Source organism: Condylura cristata, unplaced genomic scaffold (genome assembly GCF_000260355.1).
Source record: "Condylura cristata isolate star-nosed mole 26May11 unplaced genomic scaffold, ConCri1.0 scaffold00014, whole genome shotgun sequence".
NCBI classification, from domain to species: domain Eukaryota; kingdom Metazoa; phylum Chordata; class Mammalia; order Eulipotyphla; family Talpidae; genus Condylura; species Condylura cristata.
Window position 1 is genome coordinate 33230831 of NW_004567115.1, and position 15790 is coordinate 33246620.

The 15790-nt window shown below is 38.8% G+C and overlaps 1 long non-coding RNA gene across 3 annotated transcripts in view; it reads left to right on the plus strand.

Moving 5' to 3' along the window:
- LOC105853613 overlaps positions 1-11766 on the plus strand; it is a 32687-nt gene extending 20921 nt beyond the window's left edge. The window contains exons 3-4 of one of the 3 annotated variants that reach the window (XR_001145434.1): positions 9324-9411; positions 11291-11766. This is a non-coding gene — a long non-coding RNA (uncharacterized LOC105853613). Of the gene's footprint in view, positions 1-9323; positions 9412-9515; positions 9881-11290 lie in introns of those variants that run through there. The other 2 variants (XR_001145433.1, XR_001145432.1) reach the window with 2 other exon arrangements.
- Positions 11767-15790: the final 4024 nt, after the last annotated feature.

Here is a 15790-nt window from a genome sequence, read left to right on the forward strand (position 1 = left end):
TCCTTTTATCCCTTTTGTTAACAAAAATAGTCCACTGGCTTTAGAATAGAAATGTTACAGTTTGAAATTATGTAGTGTTGGTTTGAATATAAACTTACTGTCATATTTTTAACATGCAGTTTTTTAAAAGATTTATTTATTTATGCATACAGAACTGGGGTAAAGGCCAGAGGTGCAGGGGCAGTGAGATGATTCACCAGGGACAGAGTGGGGAGCAGAACAGGCTGAATGGGGAGAAGTACATTGTTGAAGGGAGCAGCAGGCAAGTCAAGAGAGGTCTGTGGCGCCATGCGGTGCCATGTGGTTCACATCCAGGGCAGGCAGGGATTGAACTCATGCAGAAGTGATTTTTGCTTCTTAGTGCTGTGCTCTAACCCACTGCACTACCAGGGAGGGCCCTTAACATGCATTTTTAAATTTATATCTTTAAGGATCTAAAGTGGTGCAATTTGTATAATGAAAACAATATAATTAACACAAAAGGATTCAAAGAATCAAAACAAAACAGAAGATAATTCCTCTGAATAACATTTAACAAAGTCAGGTGAAGAAAAAAATCACATACTTTACTTATTCTCATATATGTACTTAATTTACTGAATTTTTACATCTGCTGGAAACCAGATTGTTTTTCAAAGGCTACTAATGTTAAAAATCAGATGACAAAATCCCTGTTACAGGTAGGGAAATATGAAAATATTTTACATTTTAACATAATACAATCCCAATTATGTGTTCAGGCATGATTTTCCATCAACATGGAATTTATTTGCAAAGTGTAAATTAAAGCTGGTCATAGAAAAATATTGATTGATATAGGGGAAGGTTTGCAGAAAGGTGCTTTTTGGTATCCTTTTATCCCTTTTGTTAACAAAAATAGTTAACAAAAATAGATAAGAGGAAGTTCTTAGTGAAAAACTGTAAAAATAATAGAGTGGCCTTTATTAGTATTTTTATTTATTGAGCTCTAACTGCATAAAACATTATTGGCTTCAGATATTTAACATGATTCAATATTTATATATGTCACTAGGTCTAGTTAACATCTATAATCATAAAATTATAGCAATTTTTTCTTTAATTTTTATATTTTCTTACATGTTTGTTAATTATGAGTTAGTATTTGAGCAGTTTATTTCTTCTGGTAAGAACTTGTAAAATCTAGTGTCTTAGATTCTTTCAAATATGGCATATAGTATTGTTTTCTTGTGTATTTATTTGTTTAAATGTTTGTGTAGAAGAACTGGGGTGTAGGCCAGAGGTGCAGTGGGCAGTGGGGAGAGGGAGGAGAGGATTCCCCAGAGACAGAGTGGGGAGCAGAACAGCCAGATCTATTGAAATACACTGCTGAGGGGAGCAGCAGGTGAGCCAGGAGAGGCCTGCTGCGCCATGTGGGTCAGCTCCCTGGCCAGGGATCCAACTCAGGTCACAGCAATGATGGCACTGGGCACTGAGGCTTAACCCCCAGGCCACCAGAGAGGCCCAGTATTGTTACCTTTGGTCAGTTTGCTGTGTATCACATCCCTATTACTCACTTATTTTTTTTTTTTTAAAGATTGATTTATTTATTTGTGCATACAGAACTGGGGTACAGGCCAGAGGCTCAGGGGCGGTAAGAGGCTTCACCAGAGACAGAGTGGGGAGCAGAACAGGCAGATGGACGAAATACACTGCTGAGGGGAGCAGCGGGCGGGTCAGGAGAGGTCTGCCACGCCATGTGGTCACCTCCGGGGCAGGTGGGAATCGAACTCATGCGGAAGCGGCTTTAGATTCTCAGTGCTGTGCTTTAACCCGCTGCACCACCAGGGAAGGCCTCACTTATTTTTTAACTAGAAATTTGGAGCTTTTGATTCCCTCTACTCATTTCGCCCCTACCTTGCATCCCATCTCCCACCTTCTAAAGAATACAAATCTGTTTTCTTAACAATGAGCTTGGTTTTTGTTTGTATTTAGATTCCACATACAAGAGACATCACAAGGTATTGTATTTCTATCTTTCTTCATTGAGCATAATGCCCTACTCTTATTATCTCAAATGGCAAGATTTCAGGGAACGATATTTTGTGTATGTGTATGCAAAAATAGGGTGTATGTATATGTTTACTAAAGACTGAAATAACATACACCAAAATGCAACATGTTAGGGGTATAGATTTGTTGTTGTTATTTGCATTTCTAAACAGTCTGCCAAGTATCTATATTAATTTGGCATTGTATGCCTATAACACTGTGCCAGGGACTGTGTAAGACAGTGTGCTCAAAAGTAAATTACACAGACACAGCCTCTGCCAATACAGAGCTGACATGTATAATACATGGTTTACTTTCAACATTACATGTCTACTCGTTAAGAACACAGACTTGGAAGACAGATTACCTGCGTTCAAATCCCATTTTGCCACTTGCATATTTTTTTTTAAGATTTATGTATTTCTTTATTTATTCATTCATTCATACAGAACTGGGGTTCAAGCCAGAGGTTCAGGAGTGGTGAGAGGCTTCACCAGAGACAAAGTGGGGAGCAGAACAGGCTGACTGACAAAGTGCACTGTTGAGGGGAGCAGTGGGCAGATCAGGAAAAGTCGGCCATGCCAAGTGGGTCACCTCTGGCACTGGGGATTGAACTTGCACTGAAGCGGCTGTGGCCAGTTTGCAGTGCTGCATCCTAACCCATTGTGCCACCAGGGAGGGCCCCACCACTTGCATATTTTTATTTAAATTTCCCATGCCTCAGAGATCTCATAATTAATGAAGAAGTAATAATAACTCCTCCTTCATAAAATGTTTTGAGAAATAAGTGTCTATAAAACACCCAAACCAATGTTTGCATCTGGTATTTGTAAGTATATCATTGTCACCATCACTTTTAAATCCTTGGTGATGCATGGTTAAGAAGTTTCAATGCTTCTGTTTTTTAAAAAGGAAGCAAAAGAGTAGGCAAATCCAAAGTACTTATTTTACCAACTCTATAAAATATCATAGAATTTAAGAAGTGGTGGTTATGTTGAGAAGAGAAAGCGTCTATGGTATAAGCATGTGGTAAAGTTTTACCCTGTAACTACACTGGTATGTTAATACGCCTATTTCTATGCTTACATAATAGTCAGCACACCTGACCTATTAGCAAATGAGAAAAAAAAATTCCTACACTTCTTTAAGGAATAATTTCATTTAATGAACCTGATATATACTGTAGATATACAAACAGGAAAGAAAGAATGCTTTGAAGTTATAATAGAGTTATTATTTTAAAATGGGTATAATTTCTACCTATCAGATTTACCTAAATGCTATGGTCTCTGATAGGTGTGGTTTGTAGTATGTATGACAATTGTGAAAATTGCTCTTAAAAAATTGATATTTGAAGTTTTCCAATTTTATCTCAATATGAACAGTGTTGGGGTAGAATAATGTAAGAGATATGATACAGATCACAGAGGACAGTTTGCTTTTAAACCAAAGCTACCATTTTGCTAATAAACAACACAGAAACAGGACAAACGCTTGGTCATGTTGTTGCTAGTGAAAACCAAAAAAAGACGGATCTAAGAGTGACATGCTATTTGTTATTCAACCATTTATCATTAATTTCTTAAGCTAGAGTCATAGTTGATGCTCATTCAGCCCCTCTCACTGAGACCTACTTGCGTGCCAGGCTTTGTACAGATGCCAGCTCCTCGGTCAACAAGATGAATATGTTCCAGCTTTCAGAAGTTTGCATTGCAGGAGGGAAGTGGCCGTGTGTCTCTGTCACTACCGTTCAATAAGTGATTAACAGAAGTCATGCTTTTCCTCTGGGCAATAACAATGTTTAAATTGTTTATGGTGCCATTTGTTACCATAAAACGTCTATGAAACCCACACATTTGTATGCATACTAGCACTGATAATGGCTGTACAATTCAGGCAAACAGTCAAAGTTCAACATAAGGATTAAGTATAGAAGAGATACAGGGTATAGGAGGGTAAATGACAAAGTCTTCCAGGCAGGGCATTTGTGCTAAGTTTGTGTTACTGGTTCCTATATCTTGGGGCTCTGTGCTCGTTTCTTGATAGATTTTTATTTATTTATTTTTAAAGATTTATTTATACATACAAGAACTAGGGTACAGGCCAGAGGTGTGGGGGGCGGGGTGGGAGGATTCACCAGAGACTGAGTGTATTTCAGTCACCGAAATACAGTGCTGACGGGAGCAGCAGGGAGACAGAAGAGATCTGCCGCTTCATGTGGGTCAGCTCCCTGGACACAGATGGAACTCGTACTGGACGCAGATGGAACTCGTACTCGTTGTGCCATCAGGGAGGTCCCTCTTGATAGATTTTTAAAGGCTCCTTCCCTATTTCCTGTCTCTTGTACCTCCTCCTTTGAGGACATGAGTTTGCTGTGTCCAAAAACTAAAAACTACATCGTCATTTGTTTGAACAAAATAATAGAGTATCAATAATACTCTAAAGGAACATTTGGCACTCAGGAACAGTGGATAGAACTATACAAAAGAGGGCCCCTGGGCAAGCAATGTTCTCTCCTTAAGCAGCTGTAAGAGGTACAGCCTTCCTAATTATTTCATGGGTCATTTTATTATCCTAATAATTATACAATAAGCATAGCTTTCCATGTCCACAGTCTAATAATGTTATACATGTTTAAAACTGATGAGCTATTTCACAGAAAATAATACACACACACGCGGCAGTAGTTTTTATACATCTAAATTACCTTCTTAAAATCCTAGTGAACATATTAAAAAAATATATGACAATTTTATTTTGAGTGTAAGTCCTTCATGTCCCTTTTTTAAACAGTAGTAATGCAGTTGTAACTTGATCTGAATTTTAATGTCAACTTAGCCCATTTCTGCCACCTCAGACAAATTTAAAGTTGAAGTAATTTGAGTTAAAAAAAAAAATCACAAGTAAAATGGACATAGAAGAACAAAGGAATCACCTGCAGTCACCACAGATGTTTCAAAAGTTTCTTCACATGAAAGAATTTAGAGGGACTTCTCTAGTGATGCAAAGGGTTAAGTCTCAGCACTATGAAGCTATCTGCAGCCACAGCACTAACTCAATCCCTGGCTAGGGAGCTGACCCACTAGGTGCAGCAGACCTCTCCTGTCTTGCCTGCTGCTCCCCTCAGCAGTGTATTTCAGTACATCTGCCTATTTTGTTCCCCATTCTGTCTCTAGTGAATCCTCCCACCCTGACACCTCTGGCTTACACCCCAGCTCTTGTATGCATAAATAAATAAATCTTTAAAAAGCAAAAAAGGAAATTAGAAATTGCAAGAAAAAGTCAATGAAATGAGTGTTTCTGCGAAAGGACTACTTGAATCTATGTGATCAGAGTGCTTTCCGGAAAATTAAATTTCCTTAAAAAGTTTAAAATTGGAAAAAAGAAACGGGGGAAAAAACAAAAGGGGGGGGGGGGGGGGGGGCAGGGTGTGTATGAGAGAATTCTCCAGAGAGAGTGTGGGAAGCAGAAGAGTCAGAGTGACTGAAATATACTGCTGAAGGCAGCAGTGGGCAGGTCAGGAGAGGTCTGCCAGCCAGGGAATTGAACTCATGGCTGCAGTGGCTGCTGATAGCTTCATAGTGCTGAGACTTAATTCCTTGCACCAACAGGGAGGTCCCTGAGAAAGTAATTTTCTAAGTGAAATAAGTTATTATTCATTAGTCGTGTGTTTGTCTTAAACTACCTCATGAAGAAGAAATATAATACACTGCATTTTTGTGGACAGAGTCCAGTGTGCATGCTCACACTAATTTCACTTTACCTTACCATGGTGTGCGTTCCATAGTTTTATAGATTCTATCAGTGCTTCATTCTATATCAATACCCTAATTAACCCACCCTATTGTAGGAGTTGGAACAAGAAATGTATATTCTAGAAGGTCTGGGAATGGGCAGATAATCAAATAAGGAAATACCAGTTAGTGAGATGTGCTATGATAATAGGAAAATAACTTGATATACAGTGTCTGGTCAGTAATTTTAGATTATGTTCTCGAAAGTGGTCTCCCTAAAGAGATTATATTTAAGCCAAAATGCAAAGAAGGTGACAGGTATGTAAACTTCTGCTGTAGATATTCCAGGCAGAGAGAAAACAGCTTATGGAACAATGTTAAAATGGGGAAGAGCTGGGCATGCTTCCAGAAGGAAGTGGGCAGGGGTGATTGTCAGTGAGGTCAGAGGGGTGGGCAGGAGCTAGAATACAGAGGACCTGAGAGGCAGAGGAAGTGGCTTTACTTTGTTTCACTAAATGGAAACAGGGAATCTTCACTGTTTCAAACACAGAAATGGTATGACTAGATTTAGGGTTTAGGATCATGCTGGCTACTAGTACTGTATAAAGTGAGTTCTTGAGGGGCAATGGTAGAAGCGCAAAGCTACTGTAAGTGCAACAGGAAATAAAGGCTTAGGCAGTCTGGTAGGGTGAGAGATGACAAGAAGTGAATGTGTTTTTAAAAATAATTCGGGGCCTCCCTGGTGGCACAAGGGTTAAAGCTCAGCACTATGAAACTGTCCACTGTAGTATGAGTTCGATCCCCTGCCAGGGAGGTGACTCACATGGCGCAGCAGACCTCTCTTATCTCACTGCTCCCCTCAGCAGTGTATCTCAGTTCATCTGCCTGTTCTGCTCCCAACTCTGTCTCTGGTGAATCCTCTCACCCCTCTCCTGGCCTGTACATAAATAAACAAATATTTTAAAAAAATAATAATTTGGAGTGAAAGCAACAGAGGCACCTACAAAATGCAAAGATTTTGTAGCACTTTCATAGGCTCTTTTTTTCTTTTTTTTTCCTATGCCATGATCATTTATTAGAAACCCAGTGACTGGGCCCTCCCTGGTAGCACCAGGGGTTAAAGCACAGCATAATGAAGCTCTCTGAAGCCACTGTAGCACAAGTTCGATCCTCACCGCAGAGGTGACCCACATGGCACCGCACACCTCTCCTGACCCATCCACTGTTCCCCTCAGCGGTGTACTTTGTCAGTCTGCCCGTTCTGCTCCCCACTCTGTCTCTGGTAAATCCTCTCACCCTCCACACCTTTGTACCCCAGTTCTGTATGCATAAGCAAATAATCATTAAAAAGAAATAAATAATAAATAAATCCATAGATTTTAAAAAAGAAGAAGAAACCCAGTGACCTCTGGAGCCAAACTAGTTCCTGGGCTCAGTGCCTTCCCAGAGCAATAACTATGCTGCCTCCTATGCTTCCTTCCCCTTATGTTTCTGGGAAGTGAGAAAACTCCTAACTCACCCTCCTTTCTGAAAAGTTGGGAATATTTTTATAAAAATGCATGATTTACTGTTTTCCTCTGAACTCTTTAAGGGTAGGGACTGTGCTAAATTTATCTTTCTATCACTTGGGCTCAGCAGAAAATGCACAATAGATTCTGGGTAACTATATACAATAAATGAATACCACAGTCTGGATGGTTTAAACAACAACAGGGGCAGCCTTTCATCAGGCGACCTAGGAATTAATTCTCAGCACTATCACCTTGATGACACACCACCATGGCTACTGTGACCTCCTGAGTTCCATCTCCCGTCAGGGAGCTAACCCCCACATATGGTACTGCAGACTTCTCACTGTCTTGCCCACTGCTCCCAATTATTTTCTCACAGTTCTAGAGTATAAAAGTCTAAGACGAATGTCACAGGCTTCATTTCTCCTTTAGACTCTCTTGTTGGCTTGCAGAGGGCTACAGACTGCAGTATCCTCAGGTGACCTTTTCTCTGTGTGCACCCACACTCCATGGTATCTGTGTGCCCAAATTTCCTCACCTCATAAAGACACCAGTCAAATTGGACAGGCCTCATTTTAAGTTTATCATCTCTTTAAGGATCCTGCCTTCAAATACATTCTGGGGCACAAGGGTCTAGAGCTAAAACAGAATTGGAGGGATAGGGCCCACCCTGGTGGCGTCATGAGTTAAAGCGCAACACTGCAAGCTAGCCACAACCTCTTCAGTACAAGTTTGATCCCCGGCTGGGAGGTGATCCACATGGCTCAGCAGACCTCTCCTGTCTTGCCCGCTGCTCCCCTCAGCAGTGTACTTCATCATTGGGCCTGTTCTGCTCCCCCCTCTGATTCTGGCGAATCCTCTTACTGCTCCTGTACCTCTGGCCTGAACACCAGTTCTGTATGCATAAATAAATAAATAAATAATCTTAAAAAAAAAAAAGAATTGGAGGAACACAAGTTACTATAACATATTTCTTAGTTAGAAATGCAAGTTCATTAACAATAAGAATATAGTTGTTTTGTTTTGTTTTGGTTTTTTTTAGTGATGGGTATTTGTTAGCTGTTAACACATATATACACATATACATTCATACATTCAGGCTCACATAAGATAAACTATGTACTATGTTATTTGCTGATGAAGAAACTGAGATTGAGAAAAGAGTTTGGTAAAGTTCCCAGAGAGAGTGTCTTAGGACTACAATTTGAACCCAAATGTCTTGATTTCAAGACCTCTTCTTCTAACAACTATATATTGTTGGCACATGTAGTAGAAAGATGGTGAGTGTATTTAATATTTTAATGCCTGTACAGTACTTGGCACAGTGCCTGAGGCATAGTGACTCAACAAATGTCAGTTTACTTTCCCTAGCACAACAGGCTGAAAGGACAATAGCATTTAAGTCACCCTTTCTGGCTCTCCTAGTTTTTCTGGAATGTCAATTTAGAATATTCTTCTTTAAAAGATTGGCCATAATGGTTATTTTTCTCGACTCAGTGTCAAATCCTGTTCACTATTTTAGAAGATGCCTCTGTGTACATATGAATTCATAAGAACTAGATAATGAAAATGCTTTTACATTTAAAAATAGTTCCCACAATTCTAATGCTTAGCAACTAGCATTAAAAAGGGAAAGAAAAGCAACAGTAACATTCCTTTTCCTTTAAAGACGATTCTGTTTCAAGCCCTCTCTGACTGAGTGCTTTCAATTTCATCAGGAATTGAGGCAAAATATAATGCACTCCAAGTTTAACATAGCAGTAAATTAACTATTCAAGATCTCTATCATGAATAGTATTTACCAGTTCATAAATATAAAAGTTAATAAAATATATAGGGGAAAGTGAAAATTAACTATCCAAACAAAGAAAACACTCAGTAGCTTTAGAAATGAAAAGTGAATTCTACCCAAAATTTCTTCCTTTGTTATTTCACTAGTCACTGCTATAAATGCTATCTCAAAATGTAATAATAATAAAGAGTTGGGTATGAAATCTTTCTTTTCAAATGTTCTATCATAGACAGTATAATATCTCACATGGGTGTTTCTGTTTCCTCTTTCATCCAGGGGGCAGCCAGTTGCCTTAGTGGTGATTCCAGAGGTGTGCAACAAATAATTGATCAGAAATGCCACTTTTCAGAAGTAACTAATACAAGTAAGTGTTTTAGCTCTCTGCATCTCAATACCTGAGACTTGGCTAATTAGCATGCTAAATGTCAGGAGTGGTTTGTATCTGAGAAATTCGTGGTTTATTTATAGGCACAATGAATGTTAGAAAGGGGCCATCGCTGGTGACATTAAAGGTATTCTTGGATTGCTGAGGAACTTTCGAGGTGCTTTTTATACCCGTAGAACTCTGGTGAAGTCTGACCTGGGCCAGCAGGAGAGGACCTAGGGCTGGACTGTTCGGTGATCCTGTGTCCTCTCCTTGGTTCCATGGCTCAGTGGCTGTGTAAACTAGACCATAAAGTACAGAATTCTGCGTGTGGACTATTGTTGCCTCTGTGTCCAAGTTAACCCTTGTAGAGACTCTCTAAAGAACAGATTGCTGGCATGTCTTCAAGCTTTCAGATAAAGTTGGAAGAACTGTTTTTGAACCTGCTTCTTAGTATTTGTTAAATAAATGTGCATGACAAAATTGAGGCTGAGATGTGTTTTTTGTTATAAAATAGTAACCAGTTCGCTGGGGAGGAGCCAACCCTTTCCTACCGAAAGGCTCTCGGGATCAAAGAAAATTGAAGAGTTGTATATCATTGAAGTTATTTAGATAGTCCCAGCAACATTTTAGCAAGTTCGTTATTTTAATCAGTAATATTCTGTGGAATGTTGAGATGACTCATATAAAAAATTAAGTATATTTATCTTATTCATCGGGCAATTCCAAATTGACTCTTAATAATATTGAGCATGAGGTTTTTTAAAGTGAGGACTATCCTTATTTCTCTGTATTCATTAATAGTCTTTTCCATTTCCTAGAAAACAGGAAAATGACAAAACATTGCCTTGATAATGTAAACACCACAAATTAAAGAGAGGCTTTGTCTTCAAGGGGGACAAAGAATTCAGAGAGGAAAAAACCGGAACCACTGGCTTAAGCCTTAGTTAAATTTCATAGGCCATTTTGTTCTGGGTTTGGCAGAGCATAAAATGCTTTTGCCAGTTCTTTTTTTATTATTTAAAACCACATGTTCTGTGATGGGGATTTAATGCATATGTTATACATGTTTTTATAAATATGTTTTACTAGTAGAGATTACTGTGCTAAAGTAACTAAGACCAAGCATCAGCTCACTATAATACAAGCCAAGGGATTGTTTTAATTAATCAGTCACTCTCTTAAGGTATGATGGAACGAATTTACCTACAGAGGAAATGGATTTTAGTTGAACTGTAGAAATATATTTATCACCAGTGAGATTTATTAAACTCTGTAATATATGGATGACTTAAGAATGTAACATAGAGTCTCTAGACAAATAAAAATTCAGAGTTGGAAGAGGATTTTGGCAAGTTGTAACCTCATTTGGCCTTAGTCTGTTTCTGTAAAATTTAAATGTTGGTGTATGTTGTTATAGCCTAACCTATTCATATTAAGATCCACTTTTATTATTCACTCTCTCAGCACAGGCCCTGTATTAAGAAAATTTTGCTGACCAAAAGCCATGTAACGACTAATAAGTTCTTTGTCAGATTTTTATTAACAAAATATATTAACCATCACTTCTAATTAGTGTAAAAAATCCAGGGCTACCACGCTGGTGAAAATACTATTGGCCAAAGCTGAAGAACTTTCCATATGGGTGGAAATGCTATTGGCTTGTGTAGGTCAACTGTAGTAAAATTTATTATTTCCATCAGGCAGTTTAAAATATAGGCAGTGATGATTATAGATAATAATTGGTTCCAGAAAGGAGTCATTAAATGTGAATCCATGTAAAACAGAGTTCACTCTGCCTTAAAAATTGAAGTTTAAATTTATGAAAATAAATTTATTTCAAAGATAGTTGTAACTGAAAGTGTGTTTCTCCCTAAAGGTATCATACTGTTAGAAAACAATGAGGAGCAAACTCCCAAGTGGCAAATGACATCCTGAATGATCTGTAACCCTTGACTTTTCCAAACTCCACCCTATTTCCCACCTGAGATTACAAGGCCTGAGGACAACTCCCAGAATGCCATGAACTTCCCTCTCTGAATGGGTGGGTGCTGCTGGCCTGAAGTGGAGCTGAAGGGCCATGTTGGACTTAAAAGACAACAGGCTGGCCTTGTTCTCTTGCTTCCCGGCTTTGACTTACATCTTCGTCAGGCTCAGATGCTATTGATGATAGGATAAATGAGTCATCTAATCTCTTTATCTCCATTCTCCCTCTTCTTACTCCCTTTGTAAATTATTGTTTTGATTCTCTCTGCATGTCTGCTTTTGGACCTTTTCCTGAGTTCTTAAGTCCACAGGTAAGACTTACAACCCAAATCACCCCCACTTTTCCTGGGGTTGCCCTGGAGCAATAGAATAATAAAGAGAGTGACAAGAATGGTGTTTGTCATTTTTTGGTTGATGTAATTTTTTTCAATAAGCTGTCCACTCACATTTAAGTTTCTCTACAAGTTCATAAGAAGAATCATTTTGGGGCTGGAGACACATAAGGAGATACATAATAATCAAGGTCTAAAGACCTTTTTAATCCTTTGATTTTCAAATTATTTTGCAATCCCATTGTAACAAGGTGGTCCTCAGGAAAACCGTGTTCTAGTTTCCCTGCCCTGCCCAAAGGAGTGTGGAACTGAGGAGGAAAGAAAAGAAGCTGGAGAAGAGACTGGAGAAAGAAGAGGGATAGAGACACAGAGACACATGGAGCAGAAAGACATGTGAAAAAAACTGCTTGCTTTCTTGGTCCTGGACTGACTCAAACAGATGTGGGTGAGAGACCCGTGGGGACGTTCACGAAGGTAGCTTTTATCTTGATCTTGCTCCTTTGCTCCAGATGTGCTGGGCCCCACTTACCCCCTTCCTATGGGTTGCCACCAGGTGGTACCTTAGACTTGTGAGAGGTTTTTCAAGCCACAGAGGCCCTGCTTTTGACCAACCCTGTTTGGCTGGGCATTTGCCCACAAGGAGAGGGGTAACTCTACTTTGGGTGCTTGATTTGAAAGCTATATTCTTTGTCTTTTCTTTGTTGCACACTAATTGAATTCAAGTTTCTTTCATTAAAGGTCTTACATGTTTTGGCTTAATGCAGCAGATGGTAGAACCTATTTAGAATGGACAGGTTTGGGGGTTCTGGAATGCCTCGCCTCCTGTCCTGTAACGGCACCCTTCATAAGCTAGATCTTTGTTTAGTTTGCAGTTGATTGCTGCCTGACTTGTGCTGTGTGGGTAGATTACAAGCATCAAGTAACAATCAAAAAGAGGAGGTATTGAAGCCAAAGACAAGACTAGCTGAAAAGCTAGCATGAGGAAGCAAGTAGATTATTTTCTTTTTAAGTGATTTGATTTATGAGTGGTTATTTTTTCCATGTCATAATAACTTTTTTTCTGTTTGTGACTTTACATCCTGGCCCTCCTGCAAGGAGTCTTAGTTAGAACTCATGTAAGGAAAATAACTCTATTACCTATCAAAAAGCATCATTAAGTTAGCTGGCCCAAAATCTCAGGCTGGGAGCTACTAGATTAATTATAGTCCTTCTTTCTCTAATATTTTAAACATTTGGTTACATACTGTTTTTTCAGATGTGAAATTGAGAAACTGTTTGCTGGAGATCATATTACTTATTACTGACCAAAACAGGTATAAGATTTGTGTTCCTAATGCTGGTGTTATTTTTTTTAACTTATATAATTTTATAGTCACAGCTATTTATGATTTCATAAATCCATGCCTTGTCATTAAATTGTAGGCATTACTAATTACAGAGGGACTTTATTTGATTTCTACCAATTAATCCTGCACATTTTTTTTTTTAAGATTTATTTATTCATACAGAACTGGGGTATAGGCCAGGGATGTGGCGGGTGAGAGGATTCACAAGAGACAGAGTGGGGCGCAGAACAGCCGACTGATGAGGTACATTGCTGAGGGGTGCAACGGGCTGATCAGGAGAGGTCTGCTGTGCTATGTGGGTCACCTCCAGGGCAGGCGGGGATCGAACTCATGCTGAAGTGACTTAAGCTTCTTAGTGCTGTGCTTTAACCCGCTGCGCCACCAGGGAGGGCCCTACACACATTTTTAAAGAACCAATAATAGGCTTCAAACAAGAAATAGTTACTGTGGATCACATGAATGGAAAAGGGTGCCAGCTGTCCTGAGCCACACTCGAGGTCTGAGAGTACTTGGGGTCCTGCTTCTTTGGGCTGGTTATTAGCATAAGGTAGCAAGGAGCAGCATCACAGTGTGCATCATCAGGCTGGGCTACACTGGGGGATGTGAGACTGGCTACATATTCTTCTTATGTCACATGTCTCATTAGCATCTTAAGTCTCCACCCAGGAGTGTGCATTTTAGAATCAGTCCTCAGTCACTTTTAGGTTAGGTTTTCTACTACCTCATTTCTGTGTAGACATCATGTTTTAGTTTAGGTGAATCTAAATTCTAGGTAGTTTTCAAAGGTTCTGCAGCCGCTGCATAAAGCGGGCGGCCTCTAGAGGATGGGGGATCTTTTCTCACTCGTGATTAGCTAACTGGGCTTCTGTGGATCCCCATTAGCCTCCGGCTCAATAACAGGATGTTAGGCAACCAAAGTCTGGGTCCAAAAGAATCTGCAACATAAAACATCACAATTTGATTAAATAGAAATGATTTCTATTGAAAATAGTAACAGTCTCTTCTTCAGGAAACCTCATTAGTTTTACAAGGTTATCTTTAAAAAATTTGCTCTATGTTCTGTTTTCATCAAATGAAATAAAGCTGAAAGTTCAGACACTGGCAGTTCAGAATAGCACAATTTTGTATGTTTAAATACACAGGAATTTAATTTCTTAAAATATTTCCAAGACTTAGTTTCACTGAGTCTAAATTACAGCAGGTCCGGTATTTTAAAAGGTTAAGAGGGCTCCTGGGATCAGAGGCGGTCTTCAGCCTCCTATGCTAGAAGCAGGCAGGAGACCTGAGTCTGAGTATTAGGATTTGGACCGTACTGGTTCAACCTTTGAAAACTACCTAGAATTTAGATTCACCTAAAAAATTATACTATGGGGTATTTCCCTTACTAAAAGATGGCTATGATTCTATTTACTTGAATATTTTGCATAGTAACTCCCAAATAATATAAGTGTTCTTGCATTTTATCCTAAGCTACTTCTATGAGAAACTGTATTTAAAAAGAAACAAAGGAGAATTCTGCCTTGAGTCACATCTAAACAATGTCACATGCATGGGATAATCCTTAATCAAATTTTGATAACCTCTTTCAAAGAGTATCAGGATGTTCTTTGCTCCTTTTGTTTTTCTAAAATTCATGGAAAGCATGTTTCCAATAAACCATCTTCCATATGATCAACTTGGAAGTGGAATCCTTGTCCCATGCTGTTGCAAAGAATGGTCAAAGAGAAAGAGGGGATTAGCAGTATTTGAATGACCTCTTTTTGATGATGTTGTTCAAAAGTATTGATAGAATATTCTCAGTAGTGTAATTGTGGAGAAATTTGTGAATATTGAGAAATGTTTTAAAATTAAAAAAAATCACTGACATGCACAAATAGCTTTTAATTTTTTTTTTATTTTTATTTCAGTCATACTGCCTAGATTCTTCACTCATCAGCTGTATGGCTTGGGGAAAGCTTCGGAACCTGTTTCCACCTTTATCAAATGAGGATGATAATAAAACTGACTTCTTTGGGTTGTCTTGAAGATTTAAATAAGTGAACACATAGGAAACTGTAAGAATAGTTTATGATACATGTCAACTTTTATATTAGTGCTAGTGTAATTTCATAAGTTTATCTCAGTAAATTCACTGACAGACAAGTAAATGGATAATTTCCAAAGATTCCATTTTATAATTTATTATAATTATAGTGAAACTGAGAAATTGCAATAATTAATATGTAAGGGATTAAAGTTAACATGTAGCTTTGCCTCTGCAGAATCAGGGGATATTAACAAAAAACAAACAAACAGGTATAGCTATAAATGTCCCTAAATATGTGAAGAGCATGAAAAAGGATCTGGGAAAGTTGATGGAGAAAAGTACAAAAATATTCAATTGATTAGTGGTTAAGAAATGGGTTATCCATATACCTGAAGAGGTGTTGTTACAGGGCAGGGAGAGAGGGGCACCACTGAACCCATAAAACTGCCTGCTCTAAATAGGTTCTGCCATCTGCCGCATCAAGATAAAATATATAAGACTTCAATGAAAAGGAACTTTAACACAGTGAGTATACAATATGGAAGACAAAGAATATAATTTCTAAATCAAACACCTGAAGTTACCCATCCCCTCTTGGACAAAAGTCAACCCAAAAGGGATTGGCCCAAAGCAAGGCTTGAAAGCCTGCCACAAGCCTAAAGCACCTTCTGGCCGGAACCCATATAGAA